The 12993-nt window shown below is 55.3% G+C and overlaps 1 long non-coding RNA gene across 3 annotated transcripts; it reads left to right on the forward strand.

Moving 5' to 3' along the window:
• The first annotated feature begins 94 nt into the window (after positions 1–94).
• On the forward strand, positions 95–12653 carry LOC117796345. Of its 3 annotated transcripts, none has more exons than XR_004620756.1 (3): positions 95–249; positions 407–543; positions 3036–4247. It is a non-coding gene; the product is annotated as an uncharacterized LOC117796345 (long non-coding RNA). The 3 variants fall into 3 exon arrangements; XR_004620754.1 differs by lacking the exon at positions 95–249 and adding an exon at positions 10529–12653 and having other exon boundaries at positions 256–543; positions 3036–4367; XR_004620755.1 differs by lacking the exon at positions 95–249 and adding an exon at positions 5613–5627 and having other exon boundaries at positions 256–543; positions 3036–4367.
• The last annotated feature ends 340 nt before the right edge of the window (positions 12654–12993 follow it).

Consider the following 12993-nt stretch of genomic DNA (forward strand, 5'->3'; position numbering starts at 1 on the left):
CCTTCCACTTATCTCAGCTGGGGTCCCTCCTCTCTAGGCTCAGCAAACACGGGACCCAGCAGCCTGCTGGGTGGTTCCCATCCCGCCCCGAATTCTCTCAACCCTGCCCTGACTGTCATTTCTGTACCACGTGCACAGTGCGAGGGATCCAGAAGTGAAGGCTGGTTGCCAGGGCAACAGAGGATAAAGCCCTTGCTCTGCCAGTCTGCTGATTGGCTGAGAGACGGCCCGCCTCCCGCCATCCTGAGGGTGAGGGGCAGAGGGAAGGGTCTCGGATGGGCAAGGAGAGGTACCAATGTGCCTTGCCAGCCCAGGACTGCCCCCTCCTGGCCCAGTCAGAGCCCCGGGGCCTGAGAAGCTCAGTCTCCCACGGGGGACATTGGCCTCACCTTTTCTCTGCCTCCAGCACCCACGGCGGCTGCAGATGGCAGAGTCTCCGGAGACAGCAGCTGCGACAGAGTCTGCAGGCCGACGTTGAGCTGCTCAGGCTGAGGTGGTGCGCTCAGCACAGAGCTCCCGGAACAGGCATCTGCTGGGCGTGAGGTGGGTCTGGGGGCCTGCGGCGGGGGAAGGGGGCACCGAGTGCTGCCAATGGTTTGGGAAGCAGGACGCGGGGCTCTACAACCCTCACACTGTCCTGGATGGGACTTTGGCTAGAATGGGGCTGGAAGATTCCTTATAGGTCATCTGGTAACCCCCTGTCCCACCTTGTCACAGTGCCAGGGGAACCCTGAAGCCCAGAAGGGGTGAGGTGCGGCCCAAGGTCACACAGAAGGCCAGCGAGTGATTTGTTTTCACGAGGCTAGTCCCCTGAGAATCCAGGAGGAGGTCTAGGGGTCCTCAGTCTGCCTCGGAATGCCTGGGGTTTTGTTCACAGGGCTGGAGAGGTTGGAGGCTCTAAACTGTGCTCCCACAGATCTACACCATTGAGCCGAAACGGCTTCGGCTTTCCCAAGTCCGTCATTCCCGTGTTCATGCGGCAAGGGGGCTGGGGTCCTGCCTGCGGCCAGGGGTGGGGCATGAATCTTTTGGCCTCAGGTTTGCTTGGAGCAGCCTTCCTGCTTGGGGGCCCCTCTTCCCAACTTCCCCTCGACCCAGCTTCACCAAAGCAATTCTGAAGTCTCTCTTAGGCTCTCCTGAAAGGCAGATGGTTAGGAGAGCTTGGCTAAGCACTCTGCATTTGATTTCTCCGTGAGTAGGCACCTTGAGACGCTGCCTGTGCTTCAGAGCAGCCAGTGGGGACCCTGGGGGGCAGGGGCAGGCATCGGGATGGATGTGGGACTGGGAAGCAGCATCTCTCTCTCCCTTGGAGTCACGGCCCACCTTGAAGACCCACCTGGAAGTAGTGGGACAAAAGGGGCTGGAGTTTGGAGACAGAGGTCTGAGAAGCTAGGGCTTCCCTTTAGCTTGTCCTGGAGTCATTCCATTCAGCCCCTTTCTTCCTTCCCCAGAATCCAAGGTGGGCCTCTGCTCATTTCATTCTGCTCAGTTGTCTTTACCCACTCAGGAGGACTCAAACTCAGGATATCTCTGGGGGTTTGGGGCCCAGCTCTTAGTCACCCTCTAATTGGGTAACCCAGGGCAAGTTAGTGAACCCATCTGGGCCCCAGTAAAAGTAGACAGTAACACCTACCCCACAGGCCTCGTGTCAGGGCTCTCCCTTGAGAGGTGGGGCTCTTCACCCTTCCCCCTTTTTTACTCCTCAGGAAGGGTTTGAGGGAGGTTAAATGGGTTCTGCTTTATCTCATTCCTGGAAGAGATGGTCTGTGATCTGGCTTTTGAAGTATGAGTAGGAGCCTGCCACACGAACACGGTACAAAGGACATCCCAGGGAAAATGAAAATGAAAAGGACATCTCCATCCTATGAAAGATGGAGATTGTATGACATGCAGGGACACACAGGTGACTAATGAGCTGTTTCATATGATGGCACGAGGGCAGGGAGATGGGCTGGGGAGGTTGGCAGAGCGCAGCCGTGGGTAACTTTGGGCCGTTCTAAGGAGTCTGGGTATATGTAACGTTCGGGAAGCACCTTATACCTGCTACCTTCCATTTTTCTGCCTTCCTGCCTCTGGTTGGCTGGAAATAACAACAGATTAGACGAGGGCTGGTTCTGGGCAGTGCAGCATGATACTAAATGCTCTTCAGGCCTTATCTTGTCAAACATTCACAGTGACCTTAAGAAATGGATCCCATTTCTATCCCCATTTTACAGATAAGGAAAACGAGGCTCAGAGAGGAAGAACAAAGAACTACGTAGCCCGAATTATGGGCCAGGCACTAATTCCGAGTATTTTACATAAATTCACCCATTTAACGGTCACAACAGCCCTGCAGTTCGGGTGCTGTCTTCATTCTCACTCTACAGATGTGGAAGCCCAAGGCCCAAGTTGTTTGGGCTGGTGCTTGTGTTCACAGTCTTATAATTATGAAATTGGGCGTGGGCCTGAATTCGGGAACCTGTGTAGACCCTGTTGACATCAACCCGTTCCCCTGGGGATGGGTGTTTGTTCAGACCACTTTCACCAAGCCACACCCAGCCAGGATGTGGTGGCGGCTGGGGACCCACTCATCTGTGAGGGTCTGGCAAGTGGCAGCATCCACAACTCCGAGGTCAGGCCTGGGGGGGGCGGGGCTCAGAGCAGGCATGGCCCCAGCCGTCCTTTATGGTGCTCTGAATCCCCACTGGGCTCTGTTAGTGTCCGCGATGCTGAGAGCAGAGGGTTTAGGCAACTTGCCTGAGGGCACCTGTGCCTGCGAGGGATTGAGCCAGGCCCGCCCTCAGCTGTAAGCTGCCTTCTTGAAGGGTGAGTAGGAGCCAGGTGGGCCCCTGTGGTGGGGGCAGCTCTGTTCTTCGGCCGGGGCAGGGGGCGGGCTTCCGAGTCTCTGCGCTCCACTCTCCTGGGGCTCAGCCTTCCCATCTGCAAGGCGATGCTCCGACCTCCTGGTTCAGTGAAGCCCGCGCGTGTCCCTCCGGGCTGGCAGGTGGGACAAGGGGCGCCTCCGCCAGCACTCACCGCCCGTGTCTCGGCAGCTGAGGCCGCCGCGATGCCGCACTTCCTGGACTGGTTCGTGCCCGTGTACCTGGTCATCTCCGTGCTCATCCTGGTGGGTTTCGGCGCCTGCATCTACTACTTCGAGCCTGGCCTGCAGGAGGCGCACAAGTGGCGCATGCAGCGCCCCCTGGTGGACCGTGACCTCCGCAAGACCCTGATGGTTCGCGACAACTTGGCATTTGGAGGGCCAGAGGTCTGAGGGCACCCGGCGGGCACCGGGCGCCTCCCCCCTCGCCCAGCCTGGAGACCCTGGGGCAGAGAAAGGACAACCCGTGGTCCTTCGGGCCATCCCTCTGCAGCCTGGACCCTCCCCGCAGAGGCTTCCAGGTGCTCGGGGTGGACCCTGGCTGCACCCGTTGAGATGGGGCACCTGGGTAACTTAAGGTGTCACTGCTGCTGGCCCAGGGCTTGCTTTCCACATCAAGCCAGCTCACCCCACACCTGCCCTCCCCAGCTCTGGGTTTATCCCCCACTGACCCCCAGTGCCTTTGTGCTGCCCAGCACTCTTGCCCCTCACCTGGAGCCTGGCACCGCTGCCCCTGCCTGTCCTGAGCCTCGAGATTCCCACTTCCCCACTGAATCCCTGGTGACGCTCAACGGCCCACTCCACCCAAGGCACCCACCCTGCAGCTTCACATGGCTGCCTTCAAAGCGGACCCAAGGAAAGTGTCCTCTTGGTCCAGCCCAGCCCCACCCCTCTGGACTCAGGCTTGGCATTGGTGAGACCGTGATGGGGTGGCAGAGGGGTAATATCACAGAGGAAGGAGGGGTGTGTGTGTGTGTGTGTGTGTGTGTGTGTGTGTGTGTGTGAAAGAGAGACAGAGTATGTCTCGGAGGAGTGGAGAGGCATGTGCGGAGGGGGAGATGCCGGTCTGTATGTGTGAGAGGCAGAGTGGGAGGTGGTGGGGATAGGGTGAGCTTGTCAGTAGCCCCAGGGGTGCCAGCAGCAGTTCCTCCCTCCCTCCCTCTGCCAGACTTCTCTATCTCTCCTCTTCCCCCAGGCCCCTGCTCTCCCCTCCCTCCCTCCCTGTACTGCACCTGCAGGTACTGCACCCCTCCAGCACCCTCCCTGTCCACCCTAGCCCCACCAGGGAGCCCTCCTCCTGTGTGTTTGGCAGCCTGTCTCACTCTCCTCCTCTGGAACTTCCCTCTTAGTTTCTTGCAATAATAAAGACTTTGTGACGATTTTTGCAGGACTCTCTCGTTTCCTGAAGGGAGGATCATGTCTGTCATCTCACTGGATCTTCATAAAAAACTATGATAGTGCAATATTCCCCTTTTTAGGGATGAGGACACCTGTCTCAGAGAGGGTAGGTAAAGCCGTTTCTCAGCAGCAGCACTATTGACATTTCGGACCGGATCATTCTTTGCTGTGGGAGGCTGTCCTGTGTGTTGTGGAATAGTAAGCATCTGTGGTTTCCATCCACTAGAAACCAGTAACTCTCACCCCCTCCCCCTAATCGGGACAACCGAAACCGTTAGCTGGAATTCATGAGGTAGAGTGCCAGTGAGGATATGAGTTCAGGCACAGAGATGCAAAACAACAGGGCCTTAAACCAGATAGAATGTTCTTTCTCGCCCACAGTACGGTTCATGGGGAGGTGGTTGGGAGCTGGTCTCTTGGCCAGGTCCCCGCATGTTCAGGGGCCTGAGTTGCTTCTCTGTGGCTGCTTTGCTGTGCCTGGGATGTGACCCTGGGTGGCAAAATCCAGAGGGATCATCTGCACCCAAAGCAGCAAGGTGGAGGGAAGTATGTCCCTTTCCTTGAGGGACACGCGGTTATGACTGTAGCCCCCATCCCCTTACATCCTACTGGTCAGTACTTGGTCATATGGCTACGTCTAGCTGCAACAGGGGCTGGGAAGTATATTCTTTTTTTTAAATTTTTTAAAAGATTTTATTTATTTATTTGAGACAGAGAGAGAGAGAGAGAGGGGAAAAAAATGAATGTGGGGGAGGGGCAGAGGGAGAGGGAGAAGCAGACACCCCGCTGAGCAGGGAGCCCACTATGGGCTCCATTCCAGGACCCTGAGATCATGACCTGAGCCAAAGACAGACACTTAATGACTGAGCCACCCAGGTGCCCCTGGGAAGTATATGCTTTAGCTTGGTGGCTGTGTGTCCATTTAAAAGGTCCACCTGCTTGAGAGGGAGAGAACGCAGGGACACAAGTACCATTCTGTTGTCATAGGGGTTAGCTGAGGCCGCAGAGCAGCGGGCTGAGATTTGGACCAGATCCCCTGACCCCAGAGCGGGGCTCACTCTTGCACGCCCCATCTAAGGAATGAGGGAAGGTGAGAGCTGTCTCCTCTCACTGGACGGGGGCTGGGGCTGTTCTTCCCCCATGGGGCAAACCCAGGTCTTACATCCACTGGGTGGCAGAGCCAGGCTAGGGTGACGCCAGAGAGGCACCTGAGGCTCACATCCAAGTACCTCCTTCAATTCTGTGCCCCCGGGGCCTCTCTGGCCTCACCCTAGCCTGGCCCTGCTGCGTCTGTCTCACCCGCAGAGCGCTTTGCCGCTTGCAGAGACTTTCCCACGCTCTCCTGTTCCAGGCAGCTGCCCTCCTTGTAGGCACAAGACGCCAGAGTGAAATCGGCTAAAATGAAAGGGTTTGGTTCGAGACTCAGGCTTCTCTGGACCCCCGGCGTTTAAGGATATCACCAGGATCTGCCGTCTCTCTGTCCGTCTGTCTCCCTCAGTCCTGGTTTCCTTTGTGTGGGCTGCATTCCCAGGCAGACTTTCTCCACGGGGTGGTCAAGTTCCTCCAGCAGTCCTAGCTCCCACAGCCTTTAGCACCTTGATTTCAGGGGGGAGCAGGCATCTTGTTCCAGCAAAAGCTCAGGGGGTGGACTCCCATTCCCCCCCCCACCCTGGGGCACATGACCTCAGGGCATGGAGTGCCCCAACTGCCAGGCAGCTCTGGTACCCACTGCTGGAGCCAGGGGCAGAGACAAGCCTACCGATCACATGGTCCAAGGAGGTGGGGGGTGGGCAGGGGCAGTTGTCTGAAGGAGAGAACAGGTATGGAGAGAAGTAACCCACTCAGGCCACTCAGAGGGCTCATGCCACCTGGGTTTGCCACTGGGAGCCTGAGGGAGGGGAAGGGTGGACAGGAACCCCAGAGTCTGGTGAGCTATGAGTTGGGGCTCTAAGTCCGGCTGCCAGGGCGGAGGTCAGTGGGCAGGTGAGTGGGTTCTCTGAGGACCCACCTGAGGGTGGAGCCCTTCCAGGGCCTTTCGGATCACCCCAAGCAAGAATGAAGGGGGGACCAGCACCACCCCCCAGGTAGACAGTACCGGATCTGCCTCAGTTTCTCTGGCAGTGCCACCCCCAATGTATTCTGGGCTCCCTTCCCTGAGGGGGATCAACTTATTACATTCTGAGGCTCTGTATTTCACAAGTGCCTTCAGTGCTAAGCTAAGTGAGCAGAGGTGTGAATCGGGGTGAGACCCAGGGCACCAGGACTAGAAGCTCAGTGCTGCCCATTTATCAGCAAACTGTTTCCCAGCCCCGGTCAGAGGCAGGACTGGAAAGGGTGCAAGCAGATGTTCTGTGCATGAGTTAGGACTGATGATTGCCAAACACATAGACCCCAACTCAAGTGCCTTGGGTAAGGAGGGGAAGTTACCATGAGGACACTGGGGTGTTCAGGCCCTGCAGGACAGGAAAGTAGCTGGGCTCAGGACAACTAGCTAGAGCCAGGCACTCAGACCCCCTTAGAGTTCTTTCTCGCCCCATTTTTGATTCTTCTTTCTGTGCACCCCCTTCATGAGCCACCACCTGACCCCCCCGATCATGGAAAACGTGGCAGCCAGCTGCTGGCTAAGTTTTATATTCCACTGCTCCAGCCACTGGAGAGCTAGTTTCCCGCCTCTCTCTGGCCCTAAGCACAAGGGTCTTATGGGAGGGATTCATTGGCTTATTCTAGGTCAGCTGCCTATTAAAACCCATCATCCGGGGCGCCTGGGTGGCACAGTCGTTAAGCGGCTGCCTTCAGCTCAGGGCGTGATACCGGCGTTCTGGGATCGAGTCCCACATCAGGCTCCTCCGCTAGGAGCCTGCTTCATCCTCTCACTCCCCTTGCTTGTGTTCCCTCTCTCGCTGGCAGTTTCTCTGCGTCAAATAAATAAATAAAATCTTAAAAAAAAAAAAACACCATCATCCAAGGCTCGGGCAGTGTCCTGTGTACGGTCCAGCTTGGGTCCAGGCCCCCCTGGACCAACATCACCTGGGCTAGGGTCATCTCAGAACAAGGCAGGTCTCTTGGGATGTTGGCAACGGGGCAGGGTTCAGAAGAGATTATGTAAACTGCTCCCCCTACCCCCAGTTCAAACACACCAGAAAGACCCCGTTGGAGGTGGATTGGGCTGAACTGGCTGAGCCTGCGAGGGCCTCAGGCTAGATCTGACCTGCAGTCAAGTTTGGTTTGTCCAACACAGCGTTTTGGGGAAAAAATGCAAATTAATTGGCAACATTTATAAGTCAGGAGATTTCACATGAGAAATCTCTTTTTCTTACTTGTCTTTAAAAATAAAACTTTGGGCCACACTGGATTGGAAGTGTGAATGTATTCAAGGTTATAAACACATAACCTCAGCAGAGAGGATGTTGACCGTGACCCTACCTGAGGCCTGGGCCACGGCCAGTCCCCCTCACGGGGGAGCTATCGCTGTGGGAGGACTGCAGCAGAAAGCTTCTCTGCCCAGGCTGCAGAGGACAAGCCTGGGGCTCAGAGAAGGTAAGGGGCTCTCTCCAGCCTTCTGATTAAACCTGGGCCCTTTCCCAGTTCCCACGGCTTCTCACATAAATGGGTATTTACACCTGTCCTTCCCATAAAGAACACAAGAAGGTTTCAGTTAAAGAAGCCACGTACGTGGGGGCGAGAAGGAAACTTTCTGACTCGCCCCCCCCACCCCCCGTGGTACTCTTACTTGTCTCTGAGCTTCCCGGCAGCCAGAGGGAAAGAGGACACACATTTTATTCTTGTTATGTGATAGAAGGGAGAGAGATCGACTCTTCATGAAGGACTAATTTCTGGTTCTAGATACTAAAAAGAAATGTTTCAAATGGGACGTTAACACAACAGACTGCCTCCTCGGCATTTTTTGGACAAGGGAGAGGATTGACTCAGACAGCAGAGCCTACAGAAACAGGCCAGTGCCCATGAAGAGAGATTTTTCCATCTGCCAGGGCACACCAGGGACTGTACTGGGACCTGGGGTCAGGACCTAACAACAGTAAATCCTAGAGAACTGGTCATTTATACCGCATGTCCCTGGGCAATCTTCCTTAGCTCCCAGACATACGTCGGAATTCACCCAACATTTCTGCGCGCCAGGCACTGAGAATCATAGGTGACTGAAGCCCAGATAAATGTCCCCCGCCAGTGCCTGGCGTCATGCTCAGCTCATGGTAGGTTTTCCATAGATGGTGCGTTGTTTCCACATCACTCCTGCCCTGCCTGCCCGCCCGGTTGTGGCAAATGTCGAAGGACGTAGTTGGGAAGTAAGCACCATATAAATGCTGTATGTCCTACAGCTAACCTCCTGAACCCCATGGAAGCATGTCATACACCCGCTCTACGCAGGACTAGGCCTGGCGCCAAGAATGCAATGACAAAGAAGATAGAGTCTCTGAATCAAAAGAGCTCACAAACCGGAGAGGCGACAGATGTGTAAACAAATGACATAGGGTCATTGCAGCAAGGAGCTGGGTGAGAAACAGAAAACAGAGACGAAGACTCTCGGCAAGGGTTTGTCAAGGAGACCTTCCTGGAGAACATAACTACTCAGCAGAGTTTTAAAGGCTGAATAAGAGTTTTCCCTGTAAGGAGAAGAGCAGTCAGCAGGTGCAGAGCCATGGAGGCTAGGGGGAACCTGGCCCTTTCTGAAAAGTGTGAGGGGTGTCGTGTGGTTGAAGCCTAGAATATCAGTGACTGGTGGGAGGGGAGACTGAGTGACCAGAAGGTGGTTTTTCACATAAGGCTTAGGTCCAGAGAGAGAACCTGATGACTTTCCAGTTGCTACCTCCTCCAGGAAGCCCTCTGTGACCACATCAACAGCTTTCCCCATTACAGCCCTAATCTTGTGCTGTGATTTTGTTTATGTGTCTGTGGAGAGCAGCAATGGCATCTCCTCATCTCAGCCCACAGCCTGCCTGGCACTGGGCAGGGCCTTCGTGAAAGCATGCTTGTTGGATGAATGGGCTGGTCTCTTTGGAAGACTTGCCAGGGACTACCCATCTGCTTAGACACTAAGATTTTAGAAAAGCTTAGAGGCTTCCTGGGGACCAGGAGAAAAAAAAAATGTTGTGCAGGTTTTTAAAAGCTTTGGGATGTGTTTTGCAGAATCCTGAGAGCTTCCCTTTCCCACCATCTGGGAGCCGTCAGGATATGGTGGGTGTGTCTGGTCCAGGCCCAGAACAGGACAGAAGGCGGGAATGTGCAGGGTCCCTGCGTGGGAATGGTTGCAATGTTCGGACTCTGGCCCCAGGAGGCGGCACAGGCTTCTCATTGTTCCACCCCCTCGGCTCTCCACCCTGGCGGGGCAGGGAGGCCTTGAAAAGGCCAGAGACCAGCTTTAGGAGGAGGGCAGAGGCTCCATGCTCCCTCAAAAGACCATCACACTGTCAGTCAACACTCTTACAGTGAACCCGGGTGGGCAAAGCCCCTTCTCCGCTGCCCCCTAGAGTAGGAGGGGCTCAGAATTTGGAGACCTGGATGCCCAGTGACGGGTTCCTTGTGTGAGTCTTGGCAAGTCCGCTTCCCTCTGTATCTGCAGCTGTGAACAGGTGGGGCTGATGCGTAAGTCACAGGAAATCATGAGGGCAGAGAAAAGGGCACCAGAATGACAAGGCAACAGTTTTAACGGCTAACATGGTTTGAGTTCATTGCGATTCTCACTGTATTCCTACAACCATGCAAGTGGGTCATCAGTCCTGTTCATCAGCTATTTCTGGCTCTTCAGCTCTCACACATTGTAGGCCTAACTTCCCTACCTCCTTGTGGTGGGTGGGGCCGTGCCACTAATTCTTGCCAGGGAGTTGTGATCAGAAGTGAGTCCAGGCCAGGAGTGCCTGGGAGGCTCAGTTGGTTAAGCATCTGACTCTTGATCTCAGCTCAGGTCTTGATCTCAGGTCACGAGTTGGGCCCTGCCTTGGGCTCCAAACTGGGCATGAAGCCTATTAAAAAAAAGAAGAAGAAGTTGAGTCCAAGCCAAAGCTTTTCATGGCAGTGCCCACTTCACCATTCCCTCCTTCCCTCTGCCACAATGAGCAGCGAGGCTCCATCAGCCAGGGTCCCAGAGTGAAGATGACGCGGGGCAGAGCCTCCGTGGATCCAAACCACAGTGGACATGCGAAATGAATGAGAAGTAAATCTTTGTTGTTATAAGCCCCTGGGATTTTGAAATTGTTTGCTATTGCACTATAATTTAATGCATCCCGGCTAATAAAATTCCCATTTTTACAGGTGAAGAAACTGGAGCTCGGAGACCTGGTGGCCTGTTCAAAAGCACACAGCTGTGACGAACCCAAGATGGAGGTTCTAGAGCCTGCGTCACTTGTCTGAGAGGCCACCACAGTGATTTTTTTTGCTTGGGTCAAAGTCTGTCTTCTGAGGCTACTTCCAGGCCTGAGGACCATTCCTCCGCCGAGAACAGCAGGGCAGGTGTGAGGTCATTGCCACTTTGGACCACTAGGGGGTAGCTGAACCCAGGCTGTAGTTACTGGGCAGGCAGAGTCCTCCAGGTGCCCCCCCCCCCCAACCAACCCTGGAGGACAGAGCAGGGCAGATGGGCCTGGGGGATACAGACATGAACCAGACTCATGCCTGACTCTCAAGTCCCTAACAGCCTGGCAGGGAGCCACATGGAGGAATTCTAGATCTTTAAGCTAGAAGAGACCACATGAAAGCACCTGGGACCTGTTTGCAAAGGCAACTGAGGCTCAGAAGGGCAAGTGATCTGATAGAAGCTGTATAATGACTCATTTGTCAAAGTGGGGGAGAGAATCCAGGACTCCTGACTCCTGCTCAGGGCTTCCTCATCTCAGAGATGATGCAATCCAGTGGGGCTGACCAGTAAATGCTCCCCCTACCCAATCTGTCTGGGCAGACCAGACCTGTGCTGTCCCCTCCCCCAGGCACCTGTATTCTGGCTCAAACTGGGCTGGTTCTTGGAGCAAGAAGGGAAGGGGGAGGAACTCCAGACAGCTCCCCTCCCCCACCCACGGGGCTTTCAGCAGGTGTTGCCCCGTAACCAGAGCGCAGCCAAGTTTGAAAACTTAAAGGTCAAAAAGGGAGAGAATGGATGCAGAGGGGAAGGTCGGAGGTCCACAAGGTTACCATTCACTCCATCATTTCATTCATTCATTCATTCGTTCATTCATTCATTCTACAGAAACTTATGAGGCTGATGCTTGCCAGGGCCCAGGACCCAGAGAAAATAATCCCCCCACCCCCCTCACCCCCTGTGGCTAGTGGCTGTCACATTGGATGGCACAGATGTAGAACAGCTCCATTATCGTAGAATGTTCCATTGGCCAGTACGGCTCCAGAAGCTCACTCACAAAGGAGAGCAATCCCCAGGAGAGTCGACCAGACCGCCAGCGTTGTGTGGGCAGCAGTGTGCCCATCAGCCAAAAGCAGGAGACAAGGTGAAGATTGCGGGAGATGCCGAGAGCAGGCTTCGCCTAGTTCCTGCCTCAGGGGGAGTGCTCGAAGGCTGTCCTGCACTGTCACTGCTCTATTACTGTAAGGACCTGCCCATCTTCCTGAGCAGATTGAGAGCTCCTTCCCAGCCCCGGCACAGTGTCTGGCATGTAGTAAGTGTCCAGTAAATGGTAGCTGTGATTCGCACGATCATTGTTACTACGATTGCGGTGACAGGGGCAGAAGAGGACACCCAGTCCACAGGGTGGGTCTCCTGGGCCCAGGGCTGGGTCATCTTCATGTCCTCAGGGTCTTGGGACAGGGTCCAGCTGGAGTGAGGAGGGGCTCAGGGAATCATTGCTGAAGCAGACAACCCCTGCTTTAGCTTCCAGGAACTTCAGTTTGCCCCAGAAAAGACCTCAGGTGGGTGGGCAAGATGGCTGGAGGGTCACGGAGCTAAACGGAGCGTGAGGGCAATGCAGAGGGAAATGGGGATGCTGCCAGGACCACCAGAGTATGGCTGTATTTGGAGTATCCTTAATCTTCCTGGAGACATCTCTCAGGAGTCAGAGTCTCTGGGAGACAGAGTAGATTTGGGGAGGGCAGGCAGCAGGGCAACACCACCCCCAAAAGCGGCCTTGAGTCCGGGGCAGCCCAGCCTGGCCATTAAGAGCCTCCCCTGGCCCTTCGGGATTCCAGAGGCTCAGAGCAGCCATTCACAACGCCCACTGCTGAGAAGCCAGCCCCTCCCTGCCCCAGAGCCTGGCGCAGCTGGGGATGTAGCTGGTGGGACAGTTCAGGAGAGCGCTGGGCCCTGCGCCTGGGGACGATGGCCTGGAGGCTGAGTGGAGGCTCACAAGGGGACCAGAAAGAAGAAGGCCCTGAGCTGGTCACAGTGGCCATCTCGGTGCAGAGGAGGGCTTCCCAGGCTGAGGCGCACTGGACTTTTCTTGTTCTCTGATCAAGGTAGGTGGGTATTTATATGTGTGTGTGGAGGAGGGAGTGGGTGGGATAGGACCAGGGATAGATGATGGGAGCATAGGCTCAGTGAGGGGATGGGGGACTGGTGACATTGGAACAAATGGATCTCAGAAATCCTATCCTCAGGCCTGCTGTCTCTGTGTGGACGTGCACACTAAGGGTAGATGTTTGTGAAAAAGTGCCAGGGTAAACCTGCGGGTGCCCAGGTATGTGTGGTTGTGAATAAAGCCAGGAGAGCAGGGCCATAGAGATATGCTAAATGGGGGGTGATGGAGGCTGGCACAGTTTTGGGTATAAACATGTGG

The sequence above is a fragment of the Ailuropoda melanoleuca genome, chromosome 15 (assembly GCF_002007445.2).
Source record: "Ailuropoda melanoleuca isolate Jingjing chromosome 15, ASM200744v2, whole genome shotgun sequence".
NCBI lineage: Eukaryota > Metazoa > Chordata > Mammalia > Carnivora > Ursidae > Ailuropoda > Ailuropoda melanoleuca.